Source organism: Capricornis sumatraensis, chromosome 6, assembly GCF_032405125.1.
Source record: "Capricornis sumatraensis isolate serow.1 chromosome 6, serow.2, whole genome shotgun sequence".
In the NCBI taxonomy this organism is placed as follows: domain Eukaryota; kingdom Metazoa; phylum Chordata; class Mammalia; order Artiodactyla; family Bovidae; genus Capricornis; species Capricornis sumatraensis.
The window spans coordinates 22697049-22717373 of record NC_091074.1 but is presented as its reverse complement, the minus strand read 5'-3'; positions in this window follow the sequence as shown (position 1 = coordinate 22717373).

Sequence of the window (20325 nt, the reverse complement as noted above, 5' to 3'; positions counted from 1 at the left end):
TGATTTCCTTTTCCACGTTTGGGTAGTTTTCAGCTATTATCTCTGCAAATGTTTTCTCAGGTCCTTTCTCTCTCTCTTCTCCTTCTGGGACCTCTATAATGTGAATGTTAGTGCATTTAATGTTGTCCCAGAGATCTCTTAAGCTATCTTCATTTCTTCTCATTTTTTTTTCTATATTCTGTCCTGCTGCAGTTATTTCCACCATTCTGTCCTCCAGGTGATTTATCCATGCTTCTGCCTCAGTGATTCTGCTATTGATTCCTTCTGGTGTATTATTCATCTCTCTTAGTTTGTCCTTTAGTTCTTCTAGGCCTTTGGTGAACATTTCTTTCATCTCCACCTTTGCCTCCATTCTTTTCCCTAGATCCTGGATCATCTTCATTATCATTATGATGATTTTTTTTTTTTTTTTTCTGGAAGGTTGCCTATCTCCACTTCCTTTAGTTGTTTTTCTGGGATTTTATCTTGTCCCTTCATCTGAGACATAACTTTCTGCTTTTTTTCTGATGATTAACATTCTGTAATGTGGTTTTTGTTTTAGCCATTGTGAGACTGTGCTTCTTCTAACTTCTTTTTTCTGCCCTCTGATGGATGAGGCTAAGAGGCTTGTGTAAGCTTCTTGATGGGAGGGACTGGTGATGAGAAAAACTGGGTCTTGCTCTGGTGGGCAGGGCCTTGCTCAGTAAAGTTTTAATCCAATTATCTCCTGATTGGTGGGGTTGCACTCCTTCCCTGGTGGTTGTTCGGCCTGAGTGGCCCCAATCCTGGGGGTCTACAGGCTCTATGCTAGGGTTAATGCAAACTGCAAGAGGGTTTACACCAAGGGGGACCTCCCTGTGCCCTCTTCCCTGTGGTGAGCCCCTGCCAACCCACACCTCTACAGGAGGCCCTCCAACACTAGCAGGTGGTTTTGGTTTAGTCTCCTTTGGGGTCACTGCTCCTCTCCTCTGGGTCTTAGTGCACACAAAATTTTATTTGTGTTCTCCAAGACTAGAATTCCTGTTTCCCTCAGTTCTCTAGAAAGCCTATTATAAAATCCCACTGGCCTTCAAGGCCAGATTCCCTGGGGATTCCCAGTCCCTTTGTCAGATCCCCAGGTTGGGAAGCCTGACATGGGGTTCAGAACCCCATGAAGAACTTCTTTGGTATTATTGTTCTCCAGTCTGTGGGTCACCCACCCATTTGGTTATGGGATTTGATTTTATTGTGATTGCACCCCTCCTACCATCTTGCTGTGGCTTCTTCTTTGTCTTTGGACATGGGGTATCTTCTTTGGTGGGTTCCAACATCCTCCTGTTGATGGTTTTTCAACAGCTAGTTGCAATTTTTGGTACTCTCACAGGAGATGAGTGCATGTCCTTCTAATCTGCCATCTTGAACCAGAAGCCCTATATTTAATGATTCTAAGTTCACTAGTTGCCTCTGGGACTTTCTCTTTAATTTTCAGTTTTAGCACTTTGACTAACATGTACCTAGGTATGTTTTTATCTTTCCTAAACTGTTTGGATTATTCTGAACTTCTGGGATATGTGAGTTTCTGTGGCTCTTTAATTTTTTTTTTTTTAATTGAATTCTGGCCATTACCAGTTCAAACGCACTTCTTACCCATCTTTTCCTCTTCATTAGCAATTCAGTTGCATACATATTAGATTGTTTCATTTTGTCTTATACCAAATATTTTTTTCACTATAATAGTGTCGATTTTTTTTTTTCACTATTTTTGCTCTTTGTGCTTTAGTTTGGTGAATTTTTATTGCACTGCCTTCTATTTACCTGATCTTTCCCTCACTTGAGTCTGTTCTTCTAACCCTTCTATTTGAATTATCTTGTATTTTTTATTTCTATTATTTTGAGGGAGCTCTTTTTTATAGGTCAGTTGAAAATCCATTGAAATTCTCTACCTGTTCATCATATTAGTCATATTTAACATCATAATTATGCAAAGCCCCTATTTGATCATTTTAAAGTTCTTTCCTGATAATCCTAATCCATGTAACACATCTGAATTTTGCCTGAAGACTATTTCATCTCTGGCAGTGTATGGTGTTTACTTGATGTTTTCTGCACTTTATAATTTGTAATGAATGTCATATCTTTTTTTCAACAAAACTCTAGAGACTAAAGTAAATAGTATTTTTATGCCAAGAAGTGTGAAATTCTCTTCCAGCTTTCAGGTGTTATTGTAGAGGGTTGAGTCAACCTAATTTGTTATTTGGCATGTTGTTGCTTCATTTAGCTTTGTTCCATTACAAGATTCAATTATTTCTTAAGTGTTGTTGTGGTCCTCCCTTGGATTTTGTCATGCCCTGCACTTCTACTCCACAAAGGGTTTTCCTTCTGTGCTTCTGACTTCTTCCCCAGTGGTAGACTACTGTTGTTATCCCTGTATATTCACAAGGTTCATGTAGGAAGGATTGCTTACTTCTCCTGCCTTGATATGAGGCAGGTTCTGTGTCCCTGATCCTTGGGAGTTGGATTCTCTCAGCATCCCTGATCTTCTTCCATCAATCCAGGGTCTGGAACGCAGGCAGGGTTTGTGCTCCTCCCTCAAGTGGCCCTAGCAAGAGTGATTCACTTTGCTCAGAGTCCTGGGCACAAGTGTTCCCTGCTCCTTCAGGGTAATGGCAGAATCTCACTGCTTATCTATAAAGAATACAGGATGGGTGTTGGATTGCCTGTCCCTCCTTCAGCGGTAGATAACTTCTGCTTCCTGTCAGTGAACGGTCTGAGGCAGATGGGTTTCCTGTTACACACCCACTGATAAACATCTTCCTTGTAACACCTGAGAAATGTCCAGGACACAGCCATTTTGTGTGCCTATCTTCCAGCAGGAACAAGCTATGCTTTGTGGTCTTCATGGTCTAAAGTGGAGAGATTACCTCACCCTTAAGTGTAAGCAAGTCTTGTGTGCCTGGACCACACAGGAACTGTGACTGAAGTGTACTTCACTTCTCAAATATTTCTCACCAATATTGAGTAGAGGCTCAGGGGATAAATGTTATGAGTGGTGCAGACTCCTTTTGCATATGGGGCTCCCTGGGATTCTAAACTGTCATAGTAGACCATGCAGAGAGGTAAGAGTCTCCTTTCTCTAGTCTGGATCCTGGGGGAGTTCTTGAGGGTAGAAATCTCTGATTATTCATCCCTCCACACCATCATCTCCACACAACTCTTCTCCATCTAAGTCTGAAGAACTTTGGAACTATTAGATGGTGCATGCGTATCAAGTCACTTGGTCATGTCCAACTCTTTGGGACCTGACCCCAGGGACTGTGGCCCACAAGGTTCCTCTGTCTATGGAATTTTCCAGGGAAGAATACTGGAATAGCTTGACATTTCCTACTCCAGAAGATTTTCCCAATCCAGGGATCAAGCCTGCATCTCTTGTGTCTCCTGCATTGGCAGGTGGATTTTTTTTTTTTTTTTTTAACCACTGAGCCACCTAATAACTGAATAGTAGCTCGTGTTTGGCCTTAAAGAATTCATTTTAATTTCAGCTGTTTTCTTACCTGTCTTTATGGTGATGACGTTTTTAATCTCCTATTTTATAAAAAGTGAATTTATATTTTTGTCACTCTTAGGAGAGGATTTTAACTCTTTGGATTTTAGTTTGCTGGGTTACTTTGTAGCCTCAACTCTTTGGTAGCCAAAAAAGTTATGACTTTTTATAGTACATGGTTCGCCCTCATCATTAAGGTAGAATTGAGACAATTTTGAAATTTTATACATCTGAGAAAGAAGTGGAAGTTTAGTTGCATTTCTAAACAATAGTAAATAACCAATGGAAAATGAAAATAAAAAACACTATCAACTGTTGTTTTACAACATGATCTAAGGGGAGATATATTTAATAACAGCCTGGAGAACCCAATGGACAGAGGAGCCCGGTGGGCTACAGTCCATGGGGTTGCAAAGAGTTGGACACAGCTGAGTGAATAACATTTTTACTTTTCAAGAACTTTACAATGAAAACAATAAAATATGCTGAGATAAATTTTAAAATATAGTAAATGGATAGCTATATCATCATTATTTTTGGAGAGCTCAATATTTGTAAAATTTCCACTCTCAAAGTGATCTAAATGCAATCCCAATTGAAAACCCAAATACTTTCTTTGTGGTGAGAATTGGAAATATGATTCTAAAATTTATACAGAATTGTAAAATCTGAAAATCACTGAGGCCTTCTAGAAGAACAAAAGTTGAGGGATTTATAGTACTTGATTTCAAGACTTATTTTAAATCTCTAGTAATCAAGTGATTGTAATGTTGGTGAAAGGATAATCAAACATAATAATGTATCAGAATAGAGTCCATAAAAAGACTAACTTGTTTATCAAATTTCAAGTTCAAGTCACTTTTTCACTAAAATCTTCTGCCTCCTGAAACTCTTAACAGATTCCCCTACTAAACTCTCTCACTGTTCTTTTTGTCTAATTCATAGTACTTATCAGAACAATATTAAGTTATTATTTCTATAATTATTTGTTTTTTGTTAGTGTTCCCCATGAGACCATATATTTACAGTGGGAAGTGTGTCTGTTTTGTTCATGGGTATGTTAAGAGTTTTGGTGCATATTAGGTGTATAACAAATGCAAATGAATGAGAGATTTCGGTGTTACATGAAGGGTGATAAGCAATTTGATATTATACTGGCTTAGGGCAGGTGGCCATGTGTGGACATTCTCTAAACTGCAAAAAGAGGACATATACAGGACACCACTGTTTTGCTGTTTTGTTACTGCTGGCTGGTTTTCTTTGTTGCTTCTTCTTCTGGTCTCATCTGGTCTTTAGCTGTTTTCTTTAGATTGCTGTATCAGTTGGTGTTCTTAATTTCAAGCAATCAGAAACAAATGTGCTTCTTTGTTAGTGGTAATGTTCAGCAAATTGTCTTTCATTTTATAGTGAGCTCTTTAGAATAAACCACTGAATTCCTCAACTTTTCATGAGATTACAATCCAACAGTTTTTCTTTTTTCACTTTGTATTGTGAAATCATTTGAGAATTAAGAAGTTGCATATATTGTACATTCAATTTCCCTGAGCTTTTACCCCAGTTCTTTAAATATTTTTACAATTTTTATTCCCCCACCTTTCTCTGTTTCTCTCTAAATGTATACACACACACACATATACCCATTATGAGACCCTATGGATACATATTATATGTATATATTTTCTTACAAAGTTTGAAGTAAATTTACAGATACAGGAACTTGCAGTAAATTTATATTTGCTTATACCCAGGAGTAAATACAGTAAATTTGAAGTAAATTTACATCTAAATACTTCAGGATTAATCATCTAAGATTTACTTACACAAGAAAGTAAGATTATCCAAATTGGGGAATGAATAATTATTAAAACTTCAGACTTTATGTAAAGGTCTCCTGTTGTCCCACTAATCATCCATTTCTGCAAAAGAAAATTTTTTTTCTTTTCCAGTGTCCCATTAACAGTCACATGATAAATTTATTTCTTTAATTTCATTTTCCATGACTTTAACATTATGGATGAATTCTGGCTGTTTGTTTTTCTAGACTATTCCTTAGTTTGTGTTTGCCTAATTTTCATTATAATAGAACCTAGATGTGAATTTTTAGTAGGAATCATTATAGAAGGCACTTGATGTCAGCTTTTCCCATTATTTATGATATTATTTTGATCACTTGATTATAAAGTTGTTGGCCAGTCTTCTCTGCTCTATTTCCTATGGTAATCCATAAGTGTCTTATGAAGATGTTTTGAAATATTTTATTTTTCATTGTATTTTTGCCTAGTAACTTTAGTTTATGGTGATTCTTATCTGAAATAATTAATAAGATGATGTCAAGTGGTAATTTTCTAATTTCACCATTTCTTCTGCATATATTGCTTTGGCATCTACTATAAGGACGAGGTTTTCTTTCTCCACATTTATAGCTATTTAGACTCATGGATTCTTATTTTATTCTATGGCCTATAAAATATTTTTCTCAATATTTATTTTGTTGCTCAAATACCTCCTTGATTTTGAAAGTTTTATCTCCCCATTTTCAGTAGACATATGTCTGATCAAGACATCTAGAGTGTTTAGTTTTTAGCTCTTTTTTAGTATGAGGTCATCAATCTATACTAGCATAATGTTCCCTGGATAGTAAGACAGTCAAGGCCCCTGTAGTTTACAATATGGCACAAAGATAGCTAACATATCTTAGAAGCAACAATGGTAAATATCTTGTAATTTTCATTAAGTTAAACAAAACAGCTTCTGGTGTTTTCCATTTATTGGAATACAGAAAAAAAGTTCCCCAGGCCATTAGCTACATACCATATGCTGTCAGTGTCAGATAAGATGGTAGGTAAAAGGAAATGATAGGTAGCATTACAGTACTTTCTTATGTACCTTTCAAGTCTTTGGTGGTGGCATTAATCTCTTAAATTTTCTCTCAGTTATGGTTTAACTTGATGTGCTAGGAAGGAGTTAGGAAAGAAGAGAGTCAAATATTTCTTTGTGGTCTATCTATCATAATAAATCACTATTCTAAGCACCAGAAACCAGTGGGGTGATGTCTCAGCTGCTAATGATTACTATGTTAGTATTTATTGAAAAAAATCAATAAATGGTGGGTATTTTGAATGTTTCACAGAAGGCAGGGTGAGGTGGATTCATGTCAAGGTTTTGTTGTTCACCTGGTCTATTTATATTCCACTACACTCTGGGAATGTAGGTGCCTAGGTTATAATATTAACTTTAACAAGCATCCAATAACCTAATGCTTAAGTACCTTAACAGATGGCTGCAGATATCTTTGGTAAATATTAGGATAAAAATACATATAATATGGACACTATATGTCCTTATGTATACCAAATTTCTGCTTTGTTCAAGGGGCTATGTTTATTTATTTATATAAGAATTGACTCATGTCTGGGAATTTGAATAAACCCTCATAGCTCAGTCAGTAAAGAATCTGCCTGCAATGTAGGAGACCTGGGTTTGATTCCTGGGTCGGGAAGATCCCTTGGAGAAGGAAATCGCAATCCACTCCAGTATTCTTGCCTGGAAAATCCCATAGACAGAGGAGCCTGGCGGGCTACAGTCCATGGGATTGCAAGAGTTAGACATGACTTAGCAACTAAACCACCACCACCACCATGAAATGGGATACATATATCAGTAGTCCTGGAGATTGAGTGAACAAGTAATACTAAATAAAGAGGTTATTTCTCACGACTCAAATCACCACCCCAGTTAATATAGTGTCCCTGCATCCTGTTGTGTTAATCAAGCCTGCCTTATTTTTATTTCTGTATTTTAACAAACATTTCTCATTTATGTCTGCCACTTATACACTTATTCTGATACTTCATCTGCAGGATCTCCTTTTGGCAACCTGACTTGCCCTAAAGTGAACAGTTTCAGAAGTACTTTTCAGTACTTCAGTACCTTCAGTACAGAGAGGACTCTCTCTCCCTTTTGGATTTCAGAGACTTGTGAAGGGCAAACAGTCTCAGGTGTCTTGTGGTCTTTAGTCAGAGACAAGTTTGAATTTCCATCTCTTTAAATGTTTAAAGTATTTGTAAATAAATTTTGACATCTTAGTTTCAAAAGGAAGACCCACCAGCAAATCTAGTTTTTTAAAAGTTACTATATAAGTAAAAAATTAAAACTGACCGTAGCTGTTCAACGTAGCACTTTTTTTTGCTAATTACATTTTTATTATTTTACTTTATTTTTTAAAACATTTATTTTAATTGGCAGATAATTACAATATTATGATGGTTTTTGCCATACATCAACAGGAGCCAGCCATAGGGATACATGAGTCACCCCATCCTGAACTCCCCTCCTACCTCCCCCCTCTCCACCCTACCTCAGCTAAGGTAACACATTATATCCAGTGTATGTGCATATGTACTGATATATTTACTATTGACATATTCAGCCTGATGTAAAATTGTTTTCCTTATTCATAAAAATTTCTCATAGCCATACATCACAGATTTATGCTTATCATGTTGATATAGTTTTCAAATTTGTGTGTGTTTTTTTTTTTTTTTAATTAAGTCTCTCTACCCAGGCTTTACTTTATAATTTATTTGTGGTACAAGGTAGAATTTCTTTAATTTTAATTCTGCTATTGGGGAGTTAGTATGAAAGAACTGGCTTTATTTTATTTATTTATTTATTTATTGGCTTTATTTTAAAAGGTAAGAACTTCATTTGAATGTTCTATGAACCATTAAAGAGAGGGAAACAAATTTAACAGACAGGTGAAGAAGCCATATCACATGGCAGGGGAGACTCAAGGAGGGCATAGGTTTTGGGTGAACCATGAGTTCTGAAATTCCCCATTTACCTGTATTCCACTTTGTAGAGTGCACACTTGTACAATCGATGTGCTGACTTTCACATAGAGACTTGGAGAGTCAGTGAATTAAATTACCATTGCAATTTGGCAACCTATAGGAAATAATCTTGAGCTAATTATTAGCTACCTTATTACTGCTACTGCTAAAAAATACAGATTTTGAAAATTGTTTATTGTCCCTTGTTTCAAGACATGAAAAAAAAAATTTTAGGGATTTGACCTTGTCATTCTTTTCCTTTAAATTTCTTAGTGCCCTTGGAGAAGGTGCCCTTTGCTGCATTTCTCGGATTACTTTTTGCCCATCATGTAATTCTATCATAAGACCAGCAAAGATCCCCCAAATTTACTTTTCCCTCAGCTCTTTAATCATGGATATCATAGGGAATAAATTAATTTGCTATTATACATGAGTGTCATGGGCAACCAGCTGTCCATCCATTAATGATAACAGGATTTTCATTGCCTTCAGCAATAAAAGCTGATAATCAAACACACATTTCTTCCACTTTAATCCAGCTCTCTTCTCTAAAATATTCCAAAGGGTGAAACAGACAAGTTCACAACTGAAATCAGGACAGAGGAAATTGGGAGCATATCTGGATACTAAGGTTTGAAAAGTGAGCAGAAACCAAAAGTAGATCAAGAAAATAAGTGTCTAGAGTAGCACCAACAGGACTATAACACACACTAAAATTATTGAAGATTTGAACAACACATCTACCAAGTGTGATGTAAGTAGCACATGTAGAACCTTGCACACAACTGTGAGAAAACTCCCATTCATCACAGAGGGGTGCAGCATTTTCTGAGCTGGGCCTGCTTCTCTTCTCCATGCAATCCTTTCTCAGTAGATACACAAAATGAGAATAATAAATGTCAAAAAATTCCTTGTACTCCATGGGGATACACATTAGACTTGTAATTATGTAAATATCAATAGTGTATATTTAGATACAATTGTACTCTATCACTGTGTACTATGGTACTTACCCGTGTTTCTTAGGAAAAATGAGGGCATGAGCACTGATCCACTGGTTAGTGAGTTTAAATGATCAGTCTCCAAGATAAACAAATCATGAAAGAAGCAAGTTAAATGTTGTCTCTCTCAAGCTAAGATTTAATTGGAATAAGAATTTTCTCACATATAATTTTATAGGGTTTATATAGATCAGGCATTATTGGTAACCTTACTCCTAACCCAAATAATTATTACACAATCAAAGTGATCAGAATATTATATACATATATAAAGTTTTGCAGTTTGGATCAAGTCCCATATTTGTCAAAATATGTATTTTCTATATAAAATATTTTGATGTGTCACAATCATAATTATACTCTGTGGCATCTTATGTTATCACAGGATACAAATTTCAATTGTATGAGGAAGGCTTTTATTCTTTTTTTTTTTTTTGACATTTCCTCATTTTTTCAAGCATGGCCAAATTACCTTGCAATTTTCTTATCCAGAGAATAATTACATTCTACTTAATTTTTTGAACATGAACTAATGTTTAATGAGTACCCAGTGGCCACATGGCAATGTAATAAGCATTCTTCTCATTAAATGCCTATTTATTCCCAGATTCCAATGTCTTTTTGAGATGCTGAGAATCTTAGCAGTTTCACAATATGCAAAACATAATAGCCCCCTTATGAAGAATTAATACTCCTGAAAATATTCCAGAAATCAAAGAAAAAGAAACATCATGTCTCTGAATATTAATGACTTCCATAGTTATAATTTCTTACAGAAGAAATCTTTATTTCAGATATTGAATGGCATTCAGAATAATTCCAATATATTAAGAAGAAAAATACATCATACATGGAAAACTCTGAATCTAATATTAATAAAATTTAGTAAGTACTTAAAGGAATTGAATTCCACTTACTATGTAGCTCAGTTGGTAAAAAATCTGCTTGCAATGGAAGAGACACTAGTCCGATTCCTAGGTCGGGAAGATCCCGTGGAGATGGAATAGGTGACCCACTCCAGTATTCTTGGGTTCCCTGCTGGCTCAGCTGGTAAAGAATCTGTCTGCAATACAGGAGACTGGGGTTTGTTCCCTGGGTTGGGAAGATCCCCTGGGGAATCTTCCATTCCATGGCCTGGAGAATTCCGTGTACTGTATAGTCCATGGGGTCATAGAGAGTTGACACGACAGAGCGACTTTCATTTTCACTACTATGAAACCAATACTGAGGCTTTCTAGAGGAAGTGGTGTCAACTGTATAAGTAAATCCATAGACAACAACCAGAAATATAAGTCTTAGCCTAAAACATGCGTCTTAAACTTAAAAGTATTTCTAATGATAAAAGGCAGACAAATGCATTAGAGTTAGGGCTTCAAATTCCTTCCTTATATTGGTGGATCGGTGGAGATGGGCAGGTAGTTATTCAGGCCAAGGACTCCTAGTGAATCTAGGAACTCTCCATACAGTCTGAAGGGCAAGGGCTATGGCCTTATCTGAAGGACTGATACTGGGATAATAAAATATATTGCCTAGCCTTTGTTTATCTAAAAATATGTATTTGAAAATGTATGTTAGGCAGTAATGGACCAAAAATTTTCAGAATCTCCCTGTTAGCAGGGAGAGCAGGGGAATATCATCTGCTCCACAACTTGGTAGGACAGCCTAGGGGTGATCGTTAAGAACATCTGGGGTATAGTTGGATCAGGCAAAGAATTAAAAAAAAAAACTTTTAAGATGGCACAGTTGATCTGCTATAATTCTGTTGGCATAACCAGTACTGAGTGGATCCATTTGTTAGGCATCCTGACTGGCTTATGTGTAGTGAGAGAAATGTACAAGTTTTTAGCATTGGGTGGGAAAAACCTTGTGAAAACCACATGTGTTCCAGCAGAGAGTGTGCTATCTGTAGGGCAAGGAGAGATATTTGCCAAGAAAAAATAACCATCATATGAAAGCTCTCAGTCCTTGTCATCATTGCTTACCACTGTGAAGAGCAGCAGGAGGCACTTGTTTTTTTAACATGATAGGAGTTGTAGCCCTGGTCTCTAGGAGGATGGGAACTTCTGTAGTCACTGATACAGGCTGTAAAGAGCTAGTTTTAAATACTAGGTGAAGTGTGCTAAAAACGCTTAATCTGCTAAAAACAATTTGAGTCAGGTTCATAAAGAGTAGTCATTAGACATCAAATAACAGCAAGGGTGTGTGTTTTGTACCTTTCATTAAAAAATGCACTGATTTTTAATATCTGATTAATTTAGATATATGCCCTTCTACTTGGAACCAAATAGTATTCTCTACAATGAAGTGGATGTGGTTTCATTGTCATAAACCTACATGTGGGTCTATAAGGATACAATGTGTCCCTCTGCTTTAGCTGTATCTGTGACAAAAATAGCTATGATCAACAAATACTCTTTGTTAGGTAGGCCTTTTTTCTCAGCACTTTATATAATTTACCTCATTTTAGTCTTTTTCAATAATCTTACGAAGAAAGGAAAATTATGATCTCCATTAACACAGATGAAGAATTTAAAGCTCAGGGTGATTATCTTACCCAAATAATCAGTGATAGAGCTAGAACTGTAACCCAGGTTGGCTCACTACAAATCCTTGCTCTTATTTAAACTGTACTGATACCAAGGCAGTTTTATATACCAGTTTTAAGTTATATATTTAAGGGGCTAGAAAAATGTACACTGAGACACTGACCAATTATTTAGGGACAGTTAGGCCAAAGGGCTTGACTTTCCTCGGCTCTCCCTGACTCTGGGGATCCCAGAGCCTTTTGTATAAAGTGAAAGTGAAAATTGTTCAGTTGTGTCCGACTCTTTGCAACCCCATGGACTGTGTAGTCCATGGAATTCTCCAGGCCAAAATACTGGAAGCGGTAGCTTTTGTATAAAAGTAGGTAAAATAGGGAACAAAAAGAAAAAGCCTTCTAAACTTTTCCCTAAGATCAAAGCTTGTTGAGTGAATCTTTATGAAAACTAAAGGTATAGAAGTTGACAAAATTTTAATAAAGGTATATGAATTGGTATATTTAAATGGGCTTTATATAAGATGGCTACAGCTCTCATTTAATTATGAAAGTGAAATTCACTTAGTTGTGCCCAGCTCTTTGTGACCCCATGGACCATAACAGTCCATGGAATTCTCCAGGCCAGAATACTGGAGTGGGTAGTTTTTCCCTTCTCCAGGGAATATTCCCAAACCAGGAATCGAACCCAGGTGTCCTTCATTGGAGGCGGATTCTTTACCAGCTAAGCCACCAGGGAAGCCCTTATTTAATTATATTGTGGGATAAATAGGGCTTCCCTAGTGACTCAGTACTCTTGCCTGGAAAATCTCATGGGGGGAGGAACCTGGTAGGCTGCAGTCTATGGGGTTGCAAAGAGTCGGACACAACTGAGTGACTTCACTTTCACTTTTCACTTTCATGGAGAAGGAAATGGCAACCACTCCAGTGTTTTTACCTGGAGAATCCCAAGGGGCAGGGGAGCCCAGTGGGCTGCTGTCTATGGGTCACAGAGTTGGAGACGACTGAAGCGACTTAGCAGCAGCAGCACTGATTCAGATGGTAAGGAATCTGCCTGCAATGGAGGAAACCCAGGTTTGATCCCTGGGCTGGGAAGATCCCCTGGAGTAGAAAATGGCAAACTGCTCCAATATTCTTGCCTGGAAAATCCATGGACAAAGGAGCCTGGCAGGCTACAGTCCATGGAGTCAGAAAGAATTATACACGACTGAGCATGCATGCTTCCAAGGGAGTTGGTATTTGACTCTGTTGAAGGAGAGAAAGAGGTTCTGTAGAGGAAGGTGCATTTATTTACTTGTGTATATGTTGGTTTTTTTTTTGTTTTTTTTTCTTTTGTGATGAGAACTTTAAGATTTATTCTCTTCAGTTCAGTTCAGTTCAGTCGCTAAGTCGTGTCTGACTCTTTTCGACCCCATGAATCACAGCACGCCAGGCCTCCCTGTCCATCACCAACTCCCGGAGTTCACTCAAACTCATGTCCATCAAGTCGGTGATGCCATCCAGCCATCTCATCCTCTGTTGTCCCCTTTTCCTCCTGTCCCCAATCCCTCCCAGCATCAGGGTCTTTTCCAATGAGTCAACTCTTCGCATGAGGTGGCCAAAGTATTGGAGTTTCAGCTTCAGCATCAGTCCTTCCAATGAACACCCAGGACTGATCTCCTTTAGGATGAACTGGTAGGATCTCCTTGCAGTCCAAGGGACTCTCAAGAGTCTTCTCTGACACCACAGTTCAAAAGCATAAATTCTTCAGTGCTCAGCTTTCTTCACAGTCCAATTCTCACATCCATACATGACCACTGGAAAAACCATAGCCTTGATGAGCAATGTTAACTATAGTCATCATGTACATTTCATCTCTAATACTTATAACTAGAAGTTTGTACCTTCTGACCACCTTCATCCAATTCCCTCACTTCCCCTCCATTCCTTTGGTAACCACCACTAGGATCTTTTGTTCTATCACTTTATTTTTTTTAAGGTTTTTCATATGTAAGTGATATCATAGAGTATTTATCTGTTTAACTTATTTTGCTTAGTACAATGGCCCCAAGGTTTATCCATGTTGTAGCAAAAGGAAATATTTCTGTCTTTTTTTATGACTGAATAGTATTCTATGATGGCTAATGATAAAGAGTAATTTTTCAGGTGGCTTTTTGCCATCTACATACACTACAGTGTACTTTCTTTTCATGTCTTTGCCCATTTTCTACCTGGGTTATTTCTGTTTTTCTACAGTTGAGCTTTGAGAATCCTTTAAAAGTTCTACATACCAAGGTGTCTAGCATATTGATTTTGTGCCTGAAAAGTTGCTGATCTTGTTTGTGTGTGTTCATTTCTTAGAATTCTCTATGTGCAAGATCATGTAATTTATCATTAGAAATAATTTTACTCCTTTATTACCAGTCTAGATGCCTTTTAATTTTCTTGCCAATTTCTTTGACTAGAACCTCTAGTAGAACATTGCATGGAAGCTGCAATAGCAGACATCCTTGTTTCCTCTTACTTTTACGAAAAAGTATTCAGTCTTTCACCACTAAGTATGATGATAGATGTGAGTTTTCATAGATATCTTTTATAAAGTTGAAAAAGTTCCTTTCTGTTTCTTGTTTGTTATATTTTATTTTGAAATCATAAAGTGGTGTTGAATTATCTCAAATGACTTTTAAAAATCTATTGATATGATTATGGATTTTGTTCTTTATTTTATTGCTATTGTATATTATATTTATTGAATTTTGGCTGTTCAACCAACCAACACTTGCATTCCTGGAATAAATCTTATTTTACCTTGTTACATAATTCTTTTTGTATAACTGTATTTCTCCTTTGAATTGCTAGCATTTTGTTGCTAGAATTGTCTAGTGACCTAAGGATCAAAACATTTAGTGACTCTCTGGATCAAACTAAGTCCAGGGACATTTATTCATTGATATAGCATCTGCTATTATTTTACATCCTTTTCTAATATTTTTCTTTTTTCTCATTTATCACATGAAAAGCCATCAGTTTTTCGTATCCTTCACCTGGCTTCACCCTGTCCTGGTGTCTCTCTCCACATCAATTATAGATAGAACTTATTTTTGTATCTCCTCCTCTAAGAGGTGTTCTTCGCGAAGTTAGGGATTTAATTTTCTCACTTGTGATAGTGCCTGATACTTTGAAGACTTCCAAGTTCTTTCTCCTCTTTCTCTTCTTCCTTTTAATCTTCTCTGCACTCTCCATTTCTCTTCCTTCTCATCCTTTTCTTCCTCCTCCTCTTGTACTTCCTTTCTCTTTTTCTGACTTAATGAGTATATAAATATAAAAAACGAATGATTATATAAAAATAGAAAAGTTCACAAAAAAGTGAAGAATATACTTTCCCATTTAAACTCTATCTATAAACTATTAAACTGATCTATTTTGGGAAGACATATCAATTTAACATTTAGAAATTTATGGGTAAAGCAAAGCTAAATGATTCCCTACAAATTCTGATGGAAGGCACTATGTTGCTGATGTGAAGAGATAATAATTGCTGGCATTTCTCAATCATATTTAAAAAGGAGTCACTTGGGAAATACTGCAGCAGTCACTTGAGGACTGAGTTTCTCTTTCTGGTAGAGAAAACCAGTTGCCTGTTCATTCAGACATGACATGGTAGTGCATAAATGTAACTCAATATCCTGTATTTTATAAATATTATCTTTCTGGCCAATTTGTTAAGTTTTTGTTCACCTATTACAAAGTTAGGCCATTACTATTTTAGATAAATATAAACATTTGATGTTTATAGATGATGTCTTATCTGAAACTAGTTCCTCAGCATGGTTTCTTGTTACAAAAAGAAAAAATGTGAAACATTTCAAAGCATCAGCATAACAGAAATTCAAAAGTAAAAGTCAATTTCAGAGTGAAATCTTAGAGAGAAACTATATATTTATTCCTGCTGTGGTCAGGTAGCAAATTTAGCTGGCTAAATACAGGCTTCCCAGGTGGCTCAGTGGTAAACAATTCTTACTGGTGATGCAGGAGACACAGGAGACATGGATTCGATCCCTGGGTTGGGAAGATCCCCTGCAGGAGTAAATGACAACCCACTCCAGTATTCTTGCCTGGGAAATCCCATGGACAGAGGCACCTGGCAGGCTACAGTCCATGGGGTGGCAAAGACTCAGACACGACTGAGCAACGGAGCATGCACGCAATAGGGAAATATCCAGTGATATTTCACATATGATAGTGAAAGTGTTAGTCGCTCAGTCATGTCTTTGCGACCTCATGGACTGTTGCCTTCCAGGCTCCACTGTCCAGGGGATTCTCCAGGCAAGAAAAATTCCACAATGAAGCTAATATTTCTTAAGAAATGTTTTTATTGTTTTTGCTTTGATACCACAATAGGAACATTCATTCAATTGTTAAATCTGACTTATTTGAAAAAATGTACTTCTAGTTAAAAAATAAAGAATAAAGTATTTACTGAAAATTGCCTCTGTTTTTCCAGAGAAACAGTTGCAATAACTATAAATCTAAGATTTAACACATAGTTGGTGGAAGCAATATAAATTTAATAATGTATCAAATTGAGTTAACAACATAAAATATGAATTATTTGAATACATAAATATTAATCTGTCCTCTGTCTATACTAATTAAAGTGAAAGAAAGTGAAAGTGAATTTGCTCAGTCATGTCCGACTCTTTGCGACCCCATGGAATGTAGCCTACCAGCCTCCTCTGTCCATGGGATTTTCCAGGCAAGAGTACTGGAGTGGGTTGCCATTTCCTTCTCCAGGGGATCTTTCCAACCCAGGGATCGAACTCTGGTCTCCCGCATTGCAAGCAGATGTTTTACCATCTGAGCCACCAGGGAAGGTGCTTTTTTGATAAGTTAATTAGTCTGATCAACTGAAAGTTACATGTGAGAAATTTCCCTGATACTTATCCCTCCAACCAATCACTAAAATCATTGTTTTTAACTCGTTACTATACTTTGAATCTTTCTTTTGACTTCACTTCTGCTGACAACCACTTAATTTATGTCCTATTACTTGAGAAGTCAATTCTTAGGATGACTTTTTAATTTGCCCATCTCCTTTAAATTTCCTTTGACTAATGTTTTTTCATGTCCCTTCTTAAAATTCATTAAGAGCCCTATTATTCATAGAATAAGATAAAATCCCATTGTAAGAGCAAGCATGAACCCTCATGATCTCTTCCTTGCCCTTGACCTCTTTCAAATTTGGAAATTAGTTTATGTCAAAGTTGTTCCCAAAAGTATCCAATTGTTTTGAACCTGATGTATCCCCAGAATGTCTTCTGCTGCTGTTTATATTTGGTTATTTGTAAACCTCTAAAAGTTATGATCAACCTAGATAGCATATTCAAAAGCAGAGACATTACTTTGCCGACTAAGGTCCGTCTAGTCAAGGCTATGGTTTTTCCAGTGGTCATGTATGGATGAGAGAGTTGGACTGTGAAGAAAGCTGAGCACCGAAGAATTGATGCTTTTGGACTGTGGTGTTGGAGAAGACTCTTGAGAGTCCCTTGGACAGCAAGGAGATCCAACCAGTCCATTCTGAAGGAGATCAGCCCTGGGATTTCTTTGGAAGGACTGATGCCGAGGCTGAAAGTCCAGTACTTTGGCCACCTCATGCGAAGAGTTGACTTATTGGAAAAGACTCTGATGCTGGGAGGGATTGGGGGCAGGAGGAGAAGGGGATGACAGAGGATGAGATGGCTGGATGGCATCATTGACTCAATGGACGTGAATCTGAGTGAACTCCAGGAGTTGGTGATGGACAGGGAGGCCTGGCGTGCTGCGATTCATGGGGTTGCAAAGAGTCGGATACGACTGAGTGACTGAACTGACTGACTATTTTTTAACTTTAAAAGTCAGTTACAAGAATTTTCTTATTCATAGTGAACAAATACCTACTTCAGTCTTTCCCTCTGTGTACTGTATAACTAAATTTACCTATAGGTACCTAACTCATTGTATGAGATTGTTTGTGTGTCATTCTCTTCTAACCAACTAAACTGTAAGACCGTTTTATTCATTTTCACATCTTCATTGCTGGAAAATGCCTAAATATATTTATTAGGTATTTATTAATTAAGTAGACTATGCTAGCTTTTCCCTAAATCATTTTCTCCTTCTTCCTGAGCTAGATTAACTTCCCCAGTTTTTCAGATTTTCTTAGGTAGGGTCGTGTGACATTGTTCTTCTCAATGGAAGGTGAAATGACATTGTCTGCTTCCAGGCCTTTGTACCTTTATTTTCCAAACCAACAATTTAGAGAATGACAAAGCCATAAGATGAAGCGATGCTAAGTTCATGGGTATTTCTTTGGTCACTTGCTGGTCATGAATGCTCAGAATTTATCTCTGCAAGAAGTAAACTATTTTGTTAAGCCATGAGATTTGGAAATTTCTTTGTTCTCCTAGATACCTTGCATTAAATATGATTTTTTGTATAATTGAACAGATTTTAACATTTTGAATATGTTTTACTGTATTTGGTTTATCCATCAAATTAGAATATAATATTAGGTAAAAGTAAAAAATTAATAATAGAGTGTTCTATGTCAAATATTTTATAGTAATTGTCTCTAATTTATTATTCTATATGTATAAATGGAAAAGTGAGATTTGGGAAGATCAACAGTTGTTCCAGGATATAGAACCAGTTGTGAACCCTTCAGTCAATCAACTGAAAGTTCATAATCATGCACCACAGTATTCTGAAATAATTCTAGACTGCTGTGATGATTCAGAAAAACCTTTGAAATCAAGTCCATTGATGTGAGCACTGCTCATCACTTTGGGAGTGAGTCATTATGCATCTATCTTTTGTATATAGATTTTCCAACCAATTATCTTCAGTAATAGGGCCTTAATATTAGTTTATGGATCTACCACTGGATCAACTATATATGCCAATATTTTAAAGGTTTTGGTTTTTCTGACTGTAAATTTTGAATGATAGACTTTTATGCACATTACTTACAAATTCAAATATGGGAGGAAGGATAATAAATACTGTATACAATTCACATTTTCAGCAAACATATTTTGGCTGGGTTCTGATATGAGACAGAAATAATTTAACCATCGTTAAAGAATTTGGTTGCTACTTTGTTGATTTGTAATGATAACTATAGCTGCCTTGTTTTAATTTGCTGCTGTTCTTTAGTCGCTAAGTTGTGTCTGACTTTTTTGTGATCCCATGGACTTTAGTCATCCAGGTTCCCCTGTCCATGGGATTTTCCAGGCAAGAATACTGGAGTGGGTTGCCATTTCCTTTCCAGAGGATCTTCTCAACGCAGGGATCAAACTCAGATCTCCGGCACTGGCAGGCAGATTCTTTACTAATGAGCCACCTGGGAACCCCTTGTTTTAATTAGCTAATATCTGCCACTGATTTTGTTTGCCTAGATAAATAGGGTTTCTGTAATGACATAATCCAAAACACTAATACAGATGTAACATTTCTTTTGTATGGGATAAAACAATAAATTGTTAAAGCTTCATTATTAATGATGCTATAACATTATAAAAAGCATTTTTTATAAATTAAACATCAGTCAGTACAGTTTATTAGCTCAGTTGTATCTGATTCTTTGTGGCCCCATGAACCACAGCATGCCAGGCCTCCCTGTCCATCACCAATTCCCGGAGTTTACCCAAACTCATGGCCATTGAGTCAGTGATGCCATCTAATCATCTCACCCTCTGTGTCCCCTTCTCCTCCTGCCTTCAATCTTTCCCAACATCAGGGTCTTTTCAAATGAGTCAGCTCTTCGCATCAAGTGGCCAAAGTATTGGAGTTTCAGCTTCAACATGAGTCCTTCCAATGAACCCCCAGGACTGATCTCCTTTAGGATGGACTGGTTGGTTCTCCTTGCAGTCCAAGGGACTCTCAAGAGTCTTCTCCAATACCACAGTTCAAAAGCATCAGTTCTTCTGTGCTCAGCTTTCTTTATCCAACTCTCACATCCATACATGACCACTGGGAAAACCATAGCCTTGACTAGATGGACCTTTGCTGACAAATTAATGTCTCCACTTTTTAATATGCTGTCTAGGTTGATCATAACTTTCCTTCCAAGGAATAAGTGTCTTTTAATTTCAAGCCTGCAGTCACCATCTGCAGTGATTTTGGAGCCCAGAAAAATAAAGTCTGACACTGTTTCCCCATCTAATTTCCATGAAGTGATGGGACCAGATGCCATGATCTTCATTTTCTGAATGTTTTAAGCCAAGTTTTTCACTCTCCTCTTTCACTTTCATCAAGAGGCTCTTTGGTTCTTCTTCACTTTCTGCCATAAGGGTGGTGTCATCTGCATATCTGAGGTTATTGATAGTTCTCCTGGAAATCTTGATTCTAGAATGTGCTTCTTCCAGCCCAGCATTTCTCATGATGTATGCTGCATATAAGTTAAAAAAGCAGGGTGACAATTTACAGCCTTGACGTACT